Source organism: Armigeres subalbatus, chromosome 3, assembly GCF_024139115.2.
Source record: "Armigeres subalbatus isolate Guangzhou_Male chromosome 3, GZ_Asu_2, whole genome shotgun sequence".
Taxonomy (NCBI): Eukaryota; Metazoa; Arthropoda; class Insecta; order Diptera; family Culicidae; genus Armigeres; species Armigeres subalbatus.
This window is the reverse complement of record NC_085141.1, coordinates 82687493-82706231: the sequence shown is the minus strand read 5'-3', so window position 1 is coordinate 82706231 and position 18739 is coordinate 82687493. Positions and strand designations below refer to the sequence as shown.

At 41.8% G+C, this 18739-nt stretch overlaps 2 long non-coding RNA genes across 2 annotated transcripts in view; one reads left to right on the top strand and one right to left on the bottom strand.

Moving 5' to 3' along the window:
- LOC134220746 (uncharacterized) overlaps nt 1–11500 on the bottom strand; it is a 110626-nt gene extending 99126 nt beyond the window's left edge. Inside the window, exons 1-2 of the long non-coding RNA XR_009982038.1 lie at nt 11436–11500; nt 10238–10958 (exon numbers count right to left, since the gene is read on the bottom strand). This is a non-coding gene — a long non-coding RNA (uncharacterized LOC134220746). The remainder of the gene's footprint in view (nt 1–10237; nt 10959–11435) is intronic.
- Nucleotides 10886–18739, top strand: part of LOC134220747 (uncharacterized) — a 150877-nt gene continuing 143023 nt past the window's right edge. Inside the window, exons 1-4 of the long non-coding RNA XR_009982040.1 lie at nt 10886–10951; nt 11584–11660; nt 13626–14064; nt 17952–18029. This is a non-coding gene — a long non-coding RNA (uncharacterized LOC134220747). The remainder of the gene's footprint in view (nt 10952–11583; nt 11661–13625; nt 14065–17951; nt 18030–18739) is intronic.

The window sequence follows — 18739 nt, the reverse complement described above, 5'->3', positions numbered from 1 at the left end:
TAGGGAGAAGGGGGAAGGTTCGTTTGGGCGAAACCCATTCGGCCGAAAGTCATTTGGCCGAATGCCACTAGGCCGAACAGACCATTAGGCCGAAAGTCATTTGGCCGAAAGAGTCGTTTGGCCGAAGGGGTCGTTTGGCCGAAAGGATAATTTGGCTGAAAGGGTTGTTTGACCGAAAGGATCATTTAGCCGAAATGGTCGTTTTGCCGAAAGGGTCATTTGGCCGAAAAGGAAACAAAGGAAACGGAAGAAAAAAGAAGAGAGAAGAGGGATAAAGGAACAGTGAAGAAGGAAAAAGGAAGAAAAAAAGAAGAGAGCAAGCAGTAGGGAGAAGGGGGAAGGGTCGTCTGGCCGAAACCTATTCGGCCGAATGCCCTTAGGCCGAACAGACCATTAGGCCGACCCAAGTAGCACACGCAACATCTTCCAAAAAGCACTTTGTTTCTATTCAGTTTCATTAAGGTGATGATACAATGAAGCCAGAAATCGATCATTTTGTAAACCTCGTGCTTTTCCTATATTTTTTTTCTAGAGCACGAGATGAAAGAATTATAACGCGTATGGGGCTGAAATAATGTTAGATCGTTTGCTTAGTTATGCTGAACAATCATAATTTGAGTTTCGGCACTGTACGAAAACTATTAGGCCAGATTTGGGCTTTTGGAAATGTATGTAGATAAACGTGTGGTGAATTCGAAATTCACCACGGGCTTCATTCTATAATCACCTTAAAGGCAATGGAAAAACATCAAAGCACGAAAAAGTTGCATCAAGATGTCAAAAACGTTCGAGTTGTGATCAATGTTTCATTAACATTGCAATGCAGTACGTGTTTGACATTTGGAAACAAACAACCAAAGAATACTGCACTTTATGTTGCAAACACGAAACAAAATCATCAAGTTGCATATTTTTTATTATGTAACTTAAAAGCGTCTTTCAAAATTTATTTGTATGTTTATATTAAGTTGCAGATAAGTTGAGTATGCCTTCATGTTTAATTTAGCATCGTTCAACGTTTTGACAACTCACATTTTTTCCGGTAATGGTGCAATCAAGTAACAGAAAACCCGAGTACAAAACTTCATAATTGTATGGTTTTTATGGTGAGTCGACATGCAGCCCCTTCGAAGTGGTGAATGGTGAATCACAAGATCCATAAACCGAATCCAGTTTTATATTTTTTTAAATTTTTTTTCCGCTGTAGTATTTTGCAACATTATTGCAATTTTTCTGCAATCGAAGGATGTTTCCGTAGGCTCCACCTCTTGTGCTTTTTAGATTGCAAGAGAGTTATATTTGATGGCACATACGCAAAGATTGTTTTTTTTTCGAATAGTTGCAACACAGTGAAATGTTCAGTAGTGAAACAAGTTGTGCTGCTTGGGGAAAGTCATTTGGCCAAAAGGGTCGTTTGGCCGAAGGGGTCGTTTGGCCGAAAGGGTCATTTGGCCGAAGAGGTTGTTTTTCGAATAGGTCATTTGAAAAGTGACTTTTGAAAGCGAGAAGTGCGAAATGTGAAGTGAGAAGTGAGACGTCTCCCTTCTCACTCTTCATTTTTCTCATCTCACTGTAAAAAGTGAGAAGCGCGGAATGAGTAGTGAGACGTCTCACTATCCACTTCGCACTACTCATGTTTCACCGTGAGAAGTGAGAAATGGGGATTCAATTTTCTCTTCTTACTTTTGACAGCGAGAAATAAGAAATGAGGAGTGAAAAGTGAGACGTCTCACTTCTCACTTCACATTTCTCACTTCTCGCTGTCAAAAGTGAGAAGAGAAAAATAAAGAGTGAGAAGTGAGACGTCTCACTTCTCATGCATCATTTATCACTTCTCACTTTAAAAAGTGAGAAGCCCAAAGTGAGTAGTGAGACATCTTACTTCTCACTTTGCGTTCCTATTTTTTTACATTGATAAATGAGAAACTAGGAGTAAGAAGACAGACTTCTCAATTCTCATTCCTCATTTTCCATTTCTCGCTGCAAAAAGTGAGAAGCACGAAGTGAGTAGTAAGACGACTCACTACTCACTTCACGCTCCTCATTTTTTACATTGAGGACTGAAAAATGAGGAATGAGAATTGAGAAGTCTCTCTTCTTACTCATAGTTTCTCACTTATCAAATGACCTATTCGGGTAAATGTCCTATTGTCCTCTATGTCCTATGCCAAATGACCATTTCGGAAAATCGACCCTCTCGGCCAAATGACTCTTTCGGCCAAACGACCCTTTCGGTCAAATGACCTTCGGCCCTATGGTCTATTCGGCCAAATGACTTTCGGCCTGGTGGCATTCGGCCAAATGGCTTTCGGTCGAATGGGTTTCGGCCAAACGACTCTTCCCCAGGGAGAAGATAGAAGAAAATGAAGAAAGAAGAGAGAATGGAAAAAACGTTCGTTCGTTTGTCCTTTTCGAACTTTTGTACTTTTCGAAGTTTTGTCTTTTCGACATTTTGTCGCTTCGACCTTTTTCCCTACGAAGTTTTGCCTTTTAATCTTTTCTTTTCTTCTTGCTTCATTTTTTGTGGCATTTGAAAGGCTTCAGTAAGCTACCTTACCGGGGTCGCGTTATCTACATCGCGTTGTTGGGACTGCTACCATAGGTTTAGTTGACGCGATACAGCGTTTCGCTCGCTAATCCGGCGCTGGATACTATGCAGACGCTGTTTTGGCCACACTTCCAGGAGGAAAGAAGTTCGAAACGTGTCTTCTCAATCTAGCTGTTGTAGAAGGACAACAGCATCCAAGCTGCACTATCAGTTATGTACGCAACCTTTAGATGGCGGTCTTTGTCATCGTTCGACCAGTGGAAGCGTGAGATAGGAACTTTTAGGGTTCAGAGCTATATTGGACGCTCATTCCTTGACATCAACCCACCGTTTTGCGGCCTCTAATAGAAGCTGCGATAAAATAAGATTCACCACGCACCAATTGTATTATGAGACCGGTGGTCCTCTACGGACATGAAAGTATTCATTCGAGAGGTGCGTGCTTAGGTCCAGCTTTAGCGGTTTTCAAAAGAACGGTGAGTGGCGGAAGGAATAGGAATAGGAAGGCGTGGAGCACAAAAATTGTACCCCGTTGGGCATAAAGCCGTCTGGTATAACGCCGTTTGACGCAAAGTCGTTTGGCATAATGGTCGTTTGGTATAATGGTCATCCCAAATAACATTTATGGTTTTAAAAACGATCTTAAAAACCATAATGTACTCTTCATGACTTTTATAACTTTCTCATTGTGCGTTGCCTAAAACCGAGCAAATGCCCGAATAGAATGAAGTAACCACATCTTGCGTTCTGCCGGGTGAATGCATTTATTGAAACACCTTTCCGTGCCTTAAAACCAACAAATGCCTAAATTGAAATATGGAATCATATCTTCTCTTGTGTTCTGCCGGACAAAAAAGATAAGATAGCTAATGAAAAAGGCAAATATATTTCTTTTATGATGTAAAAGCGATAATATTGAACCTACCCAACAAACGATTTTAGCTGAATAAGCCGAAGAAGACTATTTTTTAGTCATATAAGCGCTTTACGCCTAAAATGTTTTTTGGGTATTTTTCATTAGTTCCAAAATTGGTGAATTCACAACTATTATGTCAAACGACAATTATGTCAAACGATATTAATGCCAAACGGCATTATGCCAAGCGGTATTATGCTGATCGACTTTATGCCAAATAACCTACCGCCATACAAAACGACTTGGCGAGCATGGGGGGGCATGCATTTTGGCGTCGAACACGAACCGTGCATTTTGGCGTCAAATCGTTTGATAAGAAAATTATTTTGAGCTTTTTAGTGGAATGTCTTCACTTGTCATGAGACGAGTTAATACAATCCCATTGAATTCCACCACTTAATTGTATCTTGACAGATACGTATTTCGATCTCAACAGTAAGGCCGTCTTCAGTGTCTCGTACTTGACTCGACTCAATTTTGAAAAGCAACTTTATGAACTGATTCGTTAAACCTTTAATAAGCATTTTACTAAGCCTCAATTCAGCTACATGTGAATTCTTCGAAAATAATAACGCATAGAAGGTAACATCATCAAGATCTCCAAATGAACGTATTTTGAAGCAATTGCTATTTTCATATAATCATTTTAAAATTTTCCTATATCGGGTCTCGAACTGCTGTCATCCTTGATTTGTTAGATATGGCTCACTCAATGCATAACATAAAAAATCTTATTGCTGAAAATGAATCATAATTGGACTCATATTCAATAAGTCAATCTGTCAAACTACAGTTTGTTAATAACTGTACAAGATTTTTATTTCAACCATTGTTCAGGCAGTCATAACCATCGCACACTAGGAAAATACGTAAAAATAATGTCGATAAACGATAAAATAAAATCCGTCCCCAATGCTATTTATGAATTTATGAAAATAAAATCAATGTATATTCGACCTTCCTCAGAATTTCTTGATAAACGGTTGCGATATGATTGTCAAATGGTAAGATTATTCCAATTTCGCCGCAATAAAGATCAACATCCATGCGATAATATTGGGATTCCACACTCAAAGATTCAATAATTTTCCAACGTTAAGCCCCAAACGCAGTACAACGGAACGGCGACGGAAACGGAAAATTTGACAGTTAGCCCATATATTTTCTGTCAAATTTGCCGTTTCCGTCGCCGTTCCGTTGTATTGCGTTTGGGGCTTTATTCAACGGCGTTATGTCCGGCTTTAAGTAAATTTAGTTCCGCATGAGTGCATGTTTTTTTTTCATTGCTCCAGCAGTTTTGTTCGTTATAATCTCCGACAGCTTAATAAATCACGAATATAAAAAGCATGTCTTGAAAACAAATCTTTATTTTCCTATAAATCAAATTTTCCAGATCTAGAATCCAGATTTTTTCTCAAACTGAAAAAGCATAATGTTTTTTTCCACTGTGCGGTAGATCAGATAAATGTGAAATCCAATGGTTAAGAAGGACAAAGGTTAAAAAGGATGTCTAATGCTTGCTTATCAACTTACTATTCAAACTCAATTCGACCACCCTTTCAGAGCATCACATCACAGTCGAACAGGGAACCTTAAAAATCATTAGTTCAGCACATTGTTAAACTTCCCCAATGTGCTGAAATGTGATAAAACGAAAACGTTAGTTCGACTTCAAATAAAGGTAGTAAACAAATAAATAGGCCATGTCAAATATTAGTTAGATTAAATGCTGAAATGAAATCTGTCTAGCGAATTATTCAGCATCCATTTTATTCAGCTACGAAGATCACAAATAAACAATAATTCAACCTAGATGCTTATTTGTAGCTTGTCGTTGTTTGTTGGGTTGTTAGCGGGAACTACAAGATTCTGCAAACGTCGACCTCGGGACTGAATAAGTCTCCTATACAGTTTCGTAGGAGTTTGAGTTATTGCCAGGTTTCTCAGAAAAATGCAGGAGCGATGCGCATAGAAGTATTGTATAGGGCATCCAATAAGGTTACGTTGCAGGTGACTCACATGATCGTAACGGTTTAATCCATAGACGTAGCGTACACAGCAGTTGGGCGCTACTCGAAGTCGATCTAAAGAGTTTGCATTAGGATGGACATGTAATATATCGCCTAACATGAAATGCGGTAGGATCAGGGATTTGAAGAGCTTCATCTTGACAGACGACGATGCATCGGAGGTACAGCAGTAAAGCGAGCGCAGGCTGGCATAGATCTTGCCACATTGCTGAATAATCAGTCCATCTCACTGCAGATCACTTTGAAAAACGAATCCGAGGTTGTTTGCTTTATCTGACCAATCGATGATCTGACCATCTATTACTATTCCAGGAACGGGTGGGGTAAATCAATCAGCAATACGACGTCGGCTTGTGACGAACAAAGCTTTACTCTTAGCTGGGTTTACTCGAAGATTGTTTCGCCGTGACCAGTCTGCCACATGTACAAGGTCCTCATTCACAATTCTGACAAGTTCTCGTACGCAAGGGCAAGCCGAGTAATGTAAAGCTCAACATCATCAGCAAAAATTTGGATTGAGCAATACTTAAGTACCGTTGGTAGATCGTTGATGTGATCGTTGAGCTGAAGAGTAGTGGACCAAGGACTGAGCCTTGCGGTACACCAGACGGCACCTCAACGCTGCTAGAGCAACTATCGCCGCAGAAAACAGTTGATTTTCTGTCATACAGATATGACCCAATAAGGTTCACGGCATCAGGGTAGAAGTTGAACTGAGTTTGATGTTTATCCAATAGCTTGTTGTGAGGGATGGTATCAAAAGCCTTGTAGAAGTCCAGTAGCAGCAGTATACCAGAGCCTCTTTTATCGACGATGGTATCCAAGTCGTCGTACGGCGGCGAAATCCGGCTTGGAAATCTGACAAAAGCTTGTTGTCTTCGATGTAATGTGTCATTTGTTGTTTAAGAAGCTTCTCAAAAGCCTTCGATAAAGCGCAAAGTATACTAATTGGACGAAGATTGGTGATGAAGTTCAAAAACGGTTTTTTCTTCAGTGGCAGAACCTTCGCATGCTTCCATCTATCCGGGAATGTAGACGTCTGAATGATTAAGTTGAACAAATGCGCTATTTGTTGGACAACCAGCGGAAGAATGATCTTAACGTCGTCAAGCCCCGTTACATTTGATTTTATATCACAAATAGCGTTGACAACTTCCCAACAACTGTATGGTGAGGGTGGCGATGGCAGCACGGGTCTTGTCTCACGTGAATTCGTAAAATTTGCTACAAATGTACGATTCATCTCATCCTGATGGAATCCACATGGATGCGATTATCCTTGCCGACACCGAGGCTCTTTTTCCGTTACCAAAGAGTTCTAAGCGGAGTTCTGCTATCTAAAAAACGGTTGTTTGGTTTGAGTAAATTTTGAATTACAACGATTCCTCATTATCTTGTACCGCTGTCGTTTCTTCAAGTGTGCTGATGCTTGCAACCAGTCTTTGTAAGCTAGGTCCCGTTCTAGAAGGATCATACGCAAACTATCAGAAAACCAGAGGTTGTCCCGACGACGCCTGCTACAGACACGAAGGGGGATACACGTGTCATGCACCGTTTTTACGTGATCATTGAACAAATCTACGGCGTCATTTGCATTCGCAATATTGTAGAACACATTCCAGGGAACAGAGATAATAGCATTTTCCAAAGCGTGTGGATCAAAATTGACGTAATCACGATATGTGTATCGATTAGACACACGTGAGATATTGAAGTCAGCTGACGCAAAAATTAGATCGTGTTGTGATAACCCTGGAAAGCTGACCTGCCCGAACCGCAAAATACTTTCTCTATTGTTGGTTAGAAGGAAGTTGTGAGGACCCTCCACAGTGGAAGAATGTTGGTTCTTCACTCACGGACGTTAACGAATGACTGGAAAGCATCGATTCGAACCGTGTACGTTTCAGGCTAGGACGAAGCATATGAGTGTTGAAATCCCCTACCAGGAAAATGTTTTCGTAGCAAACAGCAAACTCGGCTAATTTTTCTACCAGGAAGGATGAGCAATCGTTTTCCGGAGCATTGTATATGGTCATTAGTAGAACCCGGTGTCCATCTACATGAAACTCCAACGCTAAGCATTCAGTTTTATCTGTTGATTCTGCCGTCAACACCGTACCAAAAACCTTGGAGCAGGTCAGATTCTCTTTGAAGTAAACATCAATGCCTCCACCGCGCCTATACTCCACTCTGTCATTTCGTACAACAGAATATCCAGATATACCGATACTACGATCACTGATCTTCGGAGCCAAGATTCGGTGAAGCATGCTACCGAAACTTTGGAGTCGAGCAACGCAGAGCGAACTTCTTCAAGCTTACTTAATTTAAGTGCGCAAAGGCTCTGAGCGTTACCGTGGCATACGTTCAGCTTTCCAGAAAGCAGAACGGCATTCAGCACAGCTCCGGGAATATTTAAAGAGGTGTGGTTGTGTGACGGAAGCATCAAGTGTAGTAAAGGAAACAGTTTCTAGAGGGCTGCATTGTTACGGAGGAAAATAGGACAAAATGTTGGTTAAGTATTGGTATTTGTTTAGAAGTCAAGCTAAATAAATGACAACTGTGATTCTCGGGACGGCTGTGCCTTTTTGCCTTTCTTGTACATCAAAATTGTACCGATAGGCTATAGCATTACTCCACAAAAGAACTTTTCATAGAAGGCACGACGACCCATAATTTTATATACCGATCAACTCAGCTCGACGAACTTAGGTGATGTCTGTATGTGTGTATGCGTACACATTTTGTAGACACACTTTTTGGAGTTTATCGTTATTCGATTTACACATAACAAGTTGTTGAGGTATCGGAGTTAGAAACACGAAGGTTAGGAGATAGGAAATTTAGGAAATGGGAAGTAAAAGGTACGTGTGAGCGAAGAAAAAAATAAAGGTCCATTCAAATTGAAACGGTTCAGAATTTGGTCGGAATCGATTCTGTTTTTCCTTCAACTAACTTCACTTTAGCGCCAAGCAGACGACCAGATCGTCTGCATGTGAAGCAGCAAGAATGGTTTGCCCGGTGAGACTCAGGGCGAGTCCATCAAATACACGTGGAATGACGCAAATCGAACCCGTCCTTATCCGACCACGAAATCGACCCAACGGCAAGCAAATTCTCAAAAATCCCCAATTATAATCTCCCAAAATTAATCAAAACCCAATCCAAACTCTTTCTTCCTCTTGAGCGACTAGGCCAACGTTCAAATTTACAAGCTTATATTGTCGTTCAATTCCTAGCTTCCTAGATTCCAATTGGAATTTCGCACGGCCGTGCTTGGCTTTGGTCCCTATACTCGATGTTTACAATAAGGAAATATCTGACCTGAATCTGCTCGCTTCGCTCGAGCTCATGCGTTGTCCAACGATGGATGCGACGATGGGGTGGCGGAGCAGTCTCTGCTGAGTACGCCGCCGGACCAACGAAATCGAAAGTGGTTGGCGGTGAGTTTGCCGCCGGAGCTACGATGATTGTGTCGTGGTGTTGTAATCACGCCGCCGGTGCGACGAAGGTTGCCGTTGTGTGCGTGTGCGTGTGCCAGGCCGCCGGGGCGACGAAGAGTCGGTATTGGCGATCGTATCGGGCGCGGTGACGATGAGTTCGGTGGTAGTATGCGTGTGCGCAATCGGCTACCCGATGACTGTCAGTCGTCTTGGTGCTGGTGCTGGTCTCCACCCGGCGGTGCGGTGGGTGGTAAACGTACGCTCGTAGTGTGCGCCGACACTACCTCGTGCAGATCGGTTAGCGTCGAACTGCCAGCTGTCTCGAGGCCAACGAGATGGAGAATCCTTCCGACAATTGGCGATCGGTTGGTAATTCTCGGGAGACGTGGATCTCTCCCTGGCCCGTAGGTGCGATGGTGTATCACTGGCCGGACGATGAGGCTTAAAGCCTACAAACCGCCAAGCTTCTGGATCCACCTAGAGAACTCGGAACGTCCGAATCCCCCTACAACCTACTTCCGGGTCTAGAACCCGGCCGGAACACCTTCACGTGAAGGATTTAGGTTCCTGAGCCTCGAGCAGCAGATTCACTAATTAGCTGATTAGACGTCAGCTACTATCTTCAACAGATATAAGAAATCTTGATTTCCTCACACTTGGGCCTTTGCAATTTCCACTAGTTTAATTAATTTTCCGATCTATTTCTTCAAACAGCTAACAGTCACTTTACTAAAAATTCCACTTTATTCTGGGACCACGTCCGCTCTAAATCGCTGTTTGACTAGGAAAAAGCTTTGATTGGATTTTTCTTTATTTCTTTGTTGAGTTTTAAAGATTATAGAACAATTGCCGTTACAAGAAACGAACTCATCAGACAAACAAGCAAATTAAGTCAGTGAGTGGTCATAAAATTGTCTCGGGATAAGGAAATAGAGTGGTTGAACTATTAACCACTAGGAGGCGCGACGTTTAATAAAAATTTCCAATTCTGGCTGCATTCTGAGGCTTTCGATTTAATCAATCTTTAAAGGCGAAAAGATGGTTAATCGAATTAAAATCAGAATTTAATTGCAACCTTGTTCAATTTTGTAACAGCGTTACATTACACCCATTCCCACCAAAAAAATATATTTACTCAGTAAATAGATTTTTTTCCAAGAATAGGGGTCGTTCAATTATGAGATATTTTGAGAAAATATTGTTATAATAATGTAATATTTGCATTTCGAATGAATTTTAAACTTAATAAATGAAATATAATTCTAACAATTCACAAATTCCAACAAAAAACTTATCTTACCTTATTTTGACATGCGAACAATCCCATAAATATTTTAATCCAAATCGGTAATCTTCGCGGTTATCCATTATTCACCGCTTGTTTTGCATTACTTTTCTATTTTATTTGTACAGCATGCCTTCACTTTTATTTTAACACTATATTGACCATATATATATTTTTTTTAACATGCTTTTTCTTACACCATTTGCCATTTTCAGATTATTCACAGAACTCGTACTGCCTTATAATTTTCTTTTTCTCCTCTTCTTCTATTTTTTTACGGATCATCACTTCCACTACTCCACTTCTTCTTCTAATTCTTCCCCCTCCTAACACGTATGGCTACGATAGCCTTCTCAGATTTCAATCCGAGAAATTACAACTAAACCGAACCGAAGCTAATAACTTCACTGTCAAGTGACGACTCGACCAAACTACGCGACGTACCGAATTAAACTGAAGCTAATTGCTTCTATTTCAGATAACCATCCGAAAAATATTGCCTAAACCTATCCCTATATTACTCCCACACATTTATATCGCCTACTTCTAGTGATGATCCGATATTCCAATCGCGACGCATTTGTTCGTACTGCCAGCATTACTACCACTTTCTCATGAAATCCCTATGATTTCCTCTTCTCTATACTGTCAGTCAGTTTACCGTCGCGAATTACTACGATCAGTCCGAGTTCGTCGCGAAATTTTTGAACTTGTGGCTAACGATTAAAGGTGAAACCTGGGTGCTGCGGATAGAGTCGCTTTTGTGCTCTCAAGCGAGTAGCGGGATATTTTGAAATCAATCCCATAAGAAAAATTATTTTGCAGTTACTAGGCTGTCAAACATTTCCCGCTCTTCGAATTTCTCTTTCCATGCTGCATGAAGGCGCACAAATGCGCGAGACTCTACATGACTTTATGATGGTTTACATACATTCCTGCTCCAATCAGCTGCTGAATCTCGTAATATCTCGTAACGAGTGCATTTTAGTTACATTCCTACAAATTTTCCATTCGAAATATAATTTGTTAAAAAGAATGCAAAACTCAAACTAAGTTTATTTTTATTTTTTCCCCAAATAATAACAATACTTCTCAATATAAAATCTAAAACGAACATAACCACAATCTTCAATGTTTGGCTCCGGCACAATAGAAAATTTTGGCTTCACTTTGACAACCAAATCGATTCTATCCGCACCACCCAGGGTGAAACTAGTGAATATTATTACAAACTATTTGAAAGTGCTGTCGAATATTTGGGAATACTGTGGAGTGATTTAGAATTAAGGTCATGAAAAAAAACTGTTGATGTTGATGTAAAGCCTAAGTGATATGTTTTGTTAAATTCTTTTTCTTTTTAGTGTACGAAGGTGTCCAGGAAATTATCGGTTTCGAGATGGGCTAAGGTTATTTAGTGTTCTATTTTATCATTGAAAAAGTGAGTAATATAATCTTAAGCCTACGATTTTTTTTGAATAAGTGCTACCTACAATAAATATTAAATAAACGAAAATTGTTCCTCCAAGGCCATCGAATTCCAAAAGCTCTACCTAATCAACCTATACAAAACCTATCTACAAACATGCACACGAAAATACTATTTACAGTAGTGTGGATAACTAATGGATACCAGTGCCACTTCGGATTACTTCTACAGTGCAGTAATGCATGTATGCACCAAGAGTTTTCAGTTTTTATTCAGTGATCTAGTTTGTGCACTAGTATTGGTTTAGATCAACAACGGAGGAAACAGTGTACTGACGTCTCGACGTTGGATACGTGTTTTGCCTCATAGAGTGTTTTATTGATGTTTGGTTTGTGCGCACCCTGTCTACGGTGCGCCGACATAGCTTGAGGATTATTGAGTATCGGTATTCCACCGGAATTATGCTTAATCTGATCATGCTGGATATGCTCGACAACGGAGAATTCTCGACGTTGGAGTTATTATTACCTATTAGTGTTTTGTTATTATTTTGTTCGTGCCTAGCTACATAACTGTGCACTACCATAGTCTACCGATACTGATGGGTTGGTATTTTTAGCAATCTCGAATGCTCATCGCGAATGGGCTCGACAACGGAGGAAACAGCGAACTGACGTCTCGACGTTGGAGTTACAGGTACCTTTTGAAGTGTTTTGTTGATACTTTGTTTATGTGCACCTTCGCAGTGGTGCACCGTCATAGCGGTGTGTATTTTGTGTCTTATTTGCGCTGTAGATCAGCTGATCTAAACACGCCTAATCGATTGCCTGAAAGGTCCTCCAATTCATAGCAATGTGCACCCAATTTCGCTACTACTTTTGCTGGAGAGTACGTTTCAGCTAGCTTCGAGTTAAAGTTTTTGGCTTTGTTGGATAGAAAGAAGTTCTTTTTGAGGATAATTTCTCCCACCTTGAAATCAGACGTTGCCGCTCTAGCCCGAAGGTTATAGTATTTACTATACTTTTCGTAGGCTTTTTTCAGATTATTTCTGACTTTTTCGTACACCTGTTTCATTTCATCGTTCAATTCTTTTGTGTCGTAATCTAAGTCAGCTGTAGTTTCGCGAATCCTTTTGTATTCATCCCCCGAGCCTATGTAATTTCTCCCGTGGTTAATGAAGTATGGGGTAAATTCGGTTGACTCGTGCACGGCGGTCCTAATGGCCATGGCAACTTCCTGCAAATTAACATCCCAGCGTTTTTGATCGCCTCCTTTTAAGTATGCCCGGATGGCTGCCACGATCACTCGATTTACCCTCTCGGTAGGGTTATTCGCTGGGTGATAACTCGCGTTTTTCCAGTGACTTATTTTGTATTTGGATATTAGTGTGTCAAATAATCCGGATTTAAACTGAGGTCCGTTGTCGGATATTAATATTTCGGGTACGCCGAACATTAGAAAAACCATCGATTCCAAAAATTTCACTAATGCCGGAGTTTTAGCTTCTCGCATTGGCTGCACTAATACAAACTTTGAGAAATGATCGGTGACAACCAACAACGTTGTATTTCCCGTAGTTGACCTGGGAAATGGACCCACATAGTCGACGGATATTACTTGCCACGGCATGCTGGCAATTTTTTGCCGGCCCATAGGCGGAACTCTGGCACTATTGGGGAATTTTGATGTTTTGCATATATCACATCCCATACAATACCGCTTAACATCCACGCTCAAGCTAGGCCAATAATATTTTTCCTGAATCCTTCGCAAAGTTTTGAAGTAGCCGAAATGGGAAATGTTGTGTTCTGCTTCTAGTATTTTGATACGGTCGGCCTTGGGTGGAACCAGTTTCCATTCATACCGGGGGTCTTCGGAACGCCCCGATGGAATGTATTTGTAGACCTTCCCACTGACTAGTCTGAAATCTTTGTATTTGTCCGGTTTGGTTTCTATGCAGTTTTTCAATCGTTGTAGGTCTAAGTCCACCGTAAGAACATCGACGTCAACAGCTCTCGACAACGCGTCTGCGATGACGTTCAGCTTCCCCTTCCGATACTCCAGACTAAAGTCATGCTGCTGCAGCTTAAGGGCCCATCGCGCTAGACGAGCAGAGTTTCCTTCGATGCTGATTTGGTTCAACCATCTTAGCGACTGTGCGTCGGTAACTACGCGAAACTTTGTTCCTTCGACGAAGTGTCGGAACTTTTCGATGGCGAGGATCACTGCAAGGCACTCCCGCTCGGTCGCTGAATATTTCATCTGGGTGGCGGAGAACTTGCGAGAGAAGAACGCGATAGGTCGCCGTACTTCTTCTTGGTATTGAACTAATACCGCTCCAGCTGCGACTGCAGACGCATCGGATTCAATAACAAACTGCTGGTTGAAGTCCGGGTTCGAAAGGACTGGAGGTGCCGTGAGTATCCCTTTAATATTATTGAATGCCAGATCTGCTTCCTCTGTCCATATAAGTTTGTTCTTGTTCTTCTTCAGAAGGTTCGTTATAGGAGCAAGAATGGTTGAGTAATTTTGAATAAACTGTTTATAGAAACCCACCATTCCTAACAGCCTTCGGACTTCCTTCAATGTTCGGGGTGCCGGATAATTTAAAATGGGGTCTAATTTCCCACTGTCGATTGATAAACCTTTTCTGACAATATGTAGCCCAGGTACGAGATACGCTTCTGACAGAATCGTGACTTTTCGACACTTATGGACAGGTTAGCTGCCCTCAGTCGTTCTGCTATTAACCGGAGTAGCCTAAAGTGCTCTTCCGTTATTGGACGTGATGACAATGTCATCCAAGTACACGAATACTTGAGGTTCTAAATCGAACCCCAAAACACGATTCATGAGTTTGGTCTGGGTTACTGGTGCTCCTGTCAGTCCATAGGGCATAACCTTGAACCTATACAGCGACTTCCCGGCCCTAAACGAGGTATAATCCCGACTTTCTACTGCTAGTGGTATTTGCCAGTACGCTTTGGATAAGTCGATTATCGAAAAATACTTGGCTTTTTCGATTCGACCTAGGATAACTTGCATATCTGGAAATGGATAGGCCTCCTTCTTTGTGACCTCGTTTATCCGTCGACAATCGAGACACAGTCGCCATTCACCAGAGGATTTCTTGACGGGAAGAAGTGGATTACACCAATCGGAGGTGGACTCTTCAATCACATCCAACTCTTTCATACGGTTGATTTCTCTCTGCATTTCCTTCTCGATCGCTGGGGACCAACGATACCTTGGGGGTCGTTTGGGCTTTTCTCCCTCCAAAATTTCAATTTTATGCTCCAGGACCGAAGTTCTTCCCAATTGTCCATCTCCTTTCAGATAACTGACAATCTGAAGAAGTTCCCGTCTCTCGCCTTCTGTTAACTCATGCTCTGTTGTGATCTGTTCTAGCTCGGTATTTTCCGGTATTTCGATGGACGGTAAATCCAAGCTCGTATCCTCTTCAATTTTGGTCGGTGGATTGACATCCGTCGTTCGTTCAAAAACTAAATTTATTTCAGTCTCGTCTTCGGCAAAATATCGGTCGATGCAATTTATATCCATGCGGTCAATTCCAACAAAATTCGTCTCTAATCGGGTTAGAGTTCCATTCTCCTCAAGAGCCGGAGTTATTCGAAAAACCCTCCAAAAATCATTCCCCAAGATTAATTTTTTTGCCAAATTTGGCACGAATAGGGTCGGAACGACCTTAGTGGTCCCCTTGAAAGTGTAGGGGATGTACACTAAACTGACACATTCGTGTGAGGTTCCATCTGCAGTCCGAATTTGAACACTCGACGGAGTTTTCGCAAAGTTGTGTTTATGTAAAAGTTCTTGATCGCTCAGGATACTGGCGGCAGCTCCGGAGTCAAGAAGTCCCTTTACTTCGGTTCCGAGAATATTGACGGTTATGTATGGACATCGATTTTCTTTAATGTTAATCGTCATGACTTGCGGAAATTTGTCGTAGATCAGTGGTTGGGGAGTCGAATCCATTAGCGGGGAAGGGCTGCTCCCTGATACCCTTCCGTTGATTCGTTTTTTGCTTCCGGATAGGATTGCCTATGATTGCTAGGGCAGTTCATAACAACCACTTCCGGCTGTCCACAAATGTGGCAGAACAATCGTTTACCTTTGGCACAGTTTCTCCAAAAGTGACCAAATTGACGACAGTTCCAGCAAAGAATAGTATTCTGCTGGTTGTTGGTTCCTTCTGCAGTATTTTCCGCCCTGTCCTCTGGCATTCTCGAGTTCCTCTGCCGACCGCGGGTGATCGCGTTGATCTCTGCCTCTTCCTGATCATCTCCTCCAGTACAATCATGGTCATCGACACAATGTACGTTGAATGGTCTATTTCTTTGAGCATATGATCGATAAACCGATTTATCCAATTCATAGCATAGGTTGCACAAGGTTTCGACATCCAAAGTGTCCGTATCTATGAAAGCGAGGTGAGGTCTGTACCAGTCGCGCATGTTGTCCAACATTATATTCCGCTTTGTTCTTTCCGACAGTGGCCTGGACAGTTGTTGACACAAACGTTCTACTTCGCCCATGAACGTAACAAAGGTCTCATTAGGCAACTGTTTTCGATCTCTAATCTCTCTTTCAATAACCTTGTCCTTATTAGGCACCTCAAAACGCAATCGAAGATAGTGTTTTAAGGTTTGCCAGGAATGAAATTTGTTGCTGAAGGTATAATACCAAATTTCAGCTGGAGATTCAGGCCGGAATAAGAAATTAGCCTTACTTAAAAGTTCCTCATCCGAAACCTGGTTATTTCGAGCTAATACATCGACCCTCTTCAAAAACTCTTCAGCTGACATTCCCCTTGATTCCCCACTGAACTTAATCGGCCATTTGTTGATGGGAATTCTATGCTGATATGGATAGTTCCGATTCTCACTGCTAAATGCTTCGTACTGACGTGGATTTGCCCGATGTTCTTCTCGCCGATAATCTACTGGTTGAGCTCGCTCCCGTGGCTGGATAGGGGTTGATGTTCTGTTGCTAGTTCTATTATTCACCGGCTCGTTCATCTGATTAGGTTGAAACTGTCCTAGTTCGGAGTTCAATCCTGGGCGTCCGGACCGATCATAGTTGATAGTTGGCGGTGGTTCTTGTCTTTGGAAAACGTTTCCTTCCTCTACTCCGGGGTTAGGTACTGCTCTCCGTTGAAATTCTTGCATCCCATGCGAGATTCGAACCATGAGGTTTTCCAATTGATTCGACAGCACATCTTCTACAATCCGGCTGACTTCTGCTCTGAGTCGAGTATTCTCTCCTATGGTTGGAGTCGCAGGACTCTCTTCTCCTGCGTTAGCTTCGTACGGTGTTGATCGTGTTGACGGTGGTAGTCTTCCTGTCGAAAGTGGTGGCAGTTGCGTAGTCGGTGATTGGAGCGTTTCCGTTGGTGGTGGCGGTAGAGTAGTGGACGGTAAGGTCTGAGTGCATGTGGCTTGAAACAAGGGACGAAATGAATCGTCCGACCGTATTGACTGATTTAGGAAAGGATTCATAGTCTTGTTCGATTTTGGAGAAGAATTTGGTATAAATCCCACTCTTGGACGTCTTAGTCCACTAGTCACATCCCTTGAAATGCCGGTAGCATTTTCTCTCAAGACAGTCGAAGAGGCTGCCCCAAATTCTACCTCCCTTTGATCATTATTAGTAGGTGGAAACTCATATAATGGGTTCCTAGGAATAGCTCCCGTATTCCTCAGTGGCATGGTTTGATGATTATTAGAATTGGTCATTGTCGGCACTCGGTCCTCGGGTTGACCAAAAGTGTCAAAAAGAAATTCGATTTCATCGAGGACTTCTTCCTTCAATTTAAACTGTCTCTCGTTGAAAGCGTTAAGTCGACTGACTCGGACACGAATATGACGAAGTCTCGAAATTAAAGCCTGTCTTCCCCCCTGAGCTTCAAAATCTTGCCTAAGCATTATTAATTTCACCTGAATTACCGACAATTCATCCTCTATGGTCTTATGAGTTGTAATCAACCGTGGGTTTCGTAACTCTTCCAACTGAATTTTTCTTAACTCTCCCCGTTGTTCCTGCATTGGTGCCTGAGTCATATTAATGTTGCGTATTTCTAACTCGTATTGGACTTCATCCGGTAGAAGATCGTTGGGATTAATGTACGACCCTAGCCCAATGTGGCTAGAAGCGTGCGCCATGGTGGCGATAGAATTATATACTTTTCCAAATAAAATTTAATAAAAATATGAACACCCTTAATGCTAAATAAATTCCAATTCACTTCCCAAAATTCAATGCACTAATACTAAATTTATATTGTAGGTCCGACCGATCAACGAATTTAATAACGAAAGATGGTTCCTAAACGTATCCCAATTCAAATATATACAGCACCTAAACGTAAGTACTAATCCTAAATAATGAGCTCCAAAAATAATCTTAATAATAGCAAACGAGTCCAAATTCAAATTTCAATTATTAACCTAAATGCAAATGTTCGTACCTCAAATTCAATTTCAAAAAACCTATAATTTGTTCGCACGCCCTATTTTCTCAAAATGCCCCACGTTGGGCGCCAAATGAAACGGTTCAGAATTTGGTCGGAATCGATTCTGTTTTTCCTTCAACTAACTTCACTTTCGCGCCAAGCAGACGACCAGATCGTCTGCATGTGAAGCAGCAAGAATGGTTTGCCCGGTGAGACTCAGGGCGAGTTCATCAAATACACGTGGAATGACGCAAATCGAACCCGTCCTTATCCGACCACAAGATCGACCCAACGGCAAACAAATTCTCAAAAATCCCCAATTATAATCCCCAAAATTAATCAAAAACCCAATCCAATCCAAGCTCTTTCTTCCTCTTGAGCGACTAGGCCAACGTTCAAATTTACAAGCTTATATTGTCGTTCAATTCCTAGCTTCCTAGATTCCAATTGGAATTTCGCACGGCCGTGCTTTGCTTTGGTCCCTATACTCGATGTTTACAATAAGGAAATATCTGACCTGAATCTGCTCGCTTCGCTCGAGCTCATGCGTTGTCCAACGATGGATGCGACGATGGGGTGGCGGAGCAGTCTCTGCTGAGTACGCCGCCGGACCAACGAAATC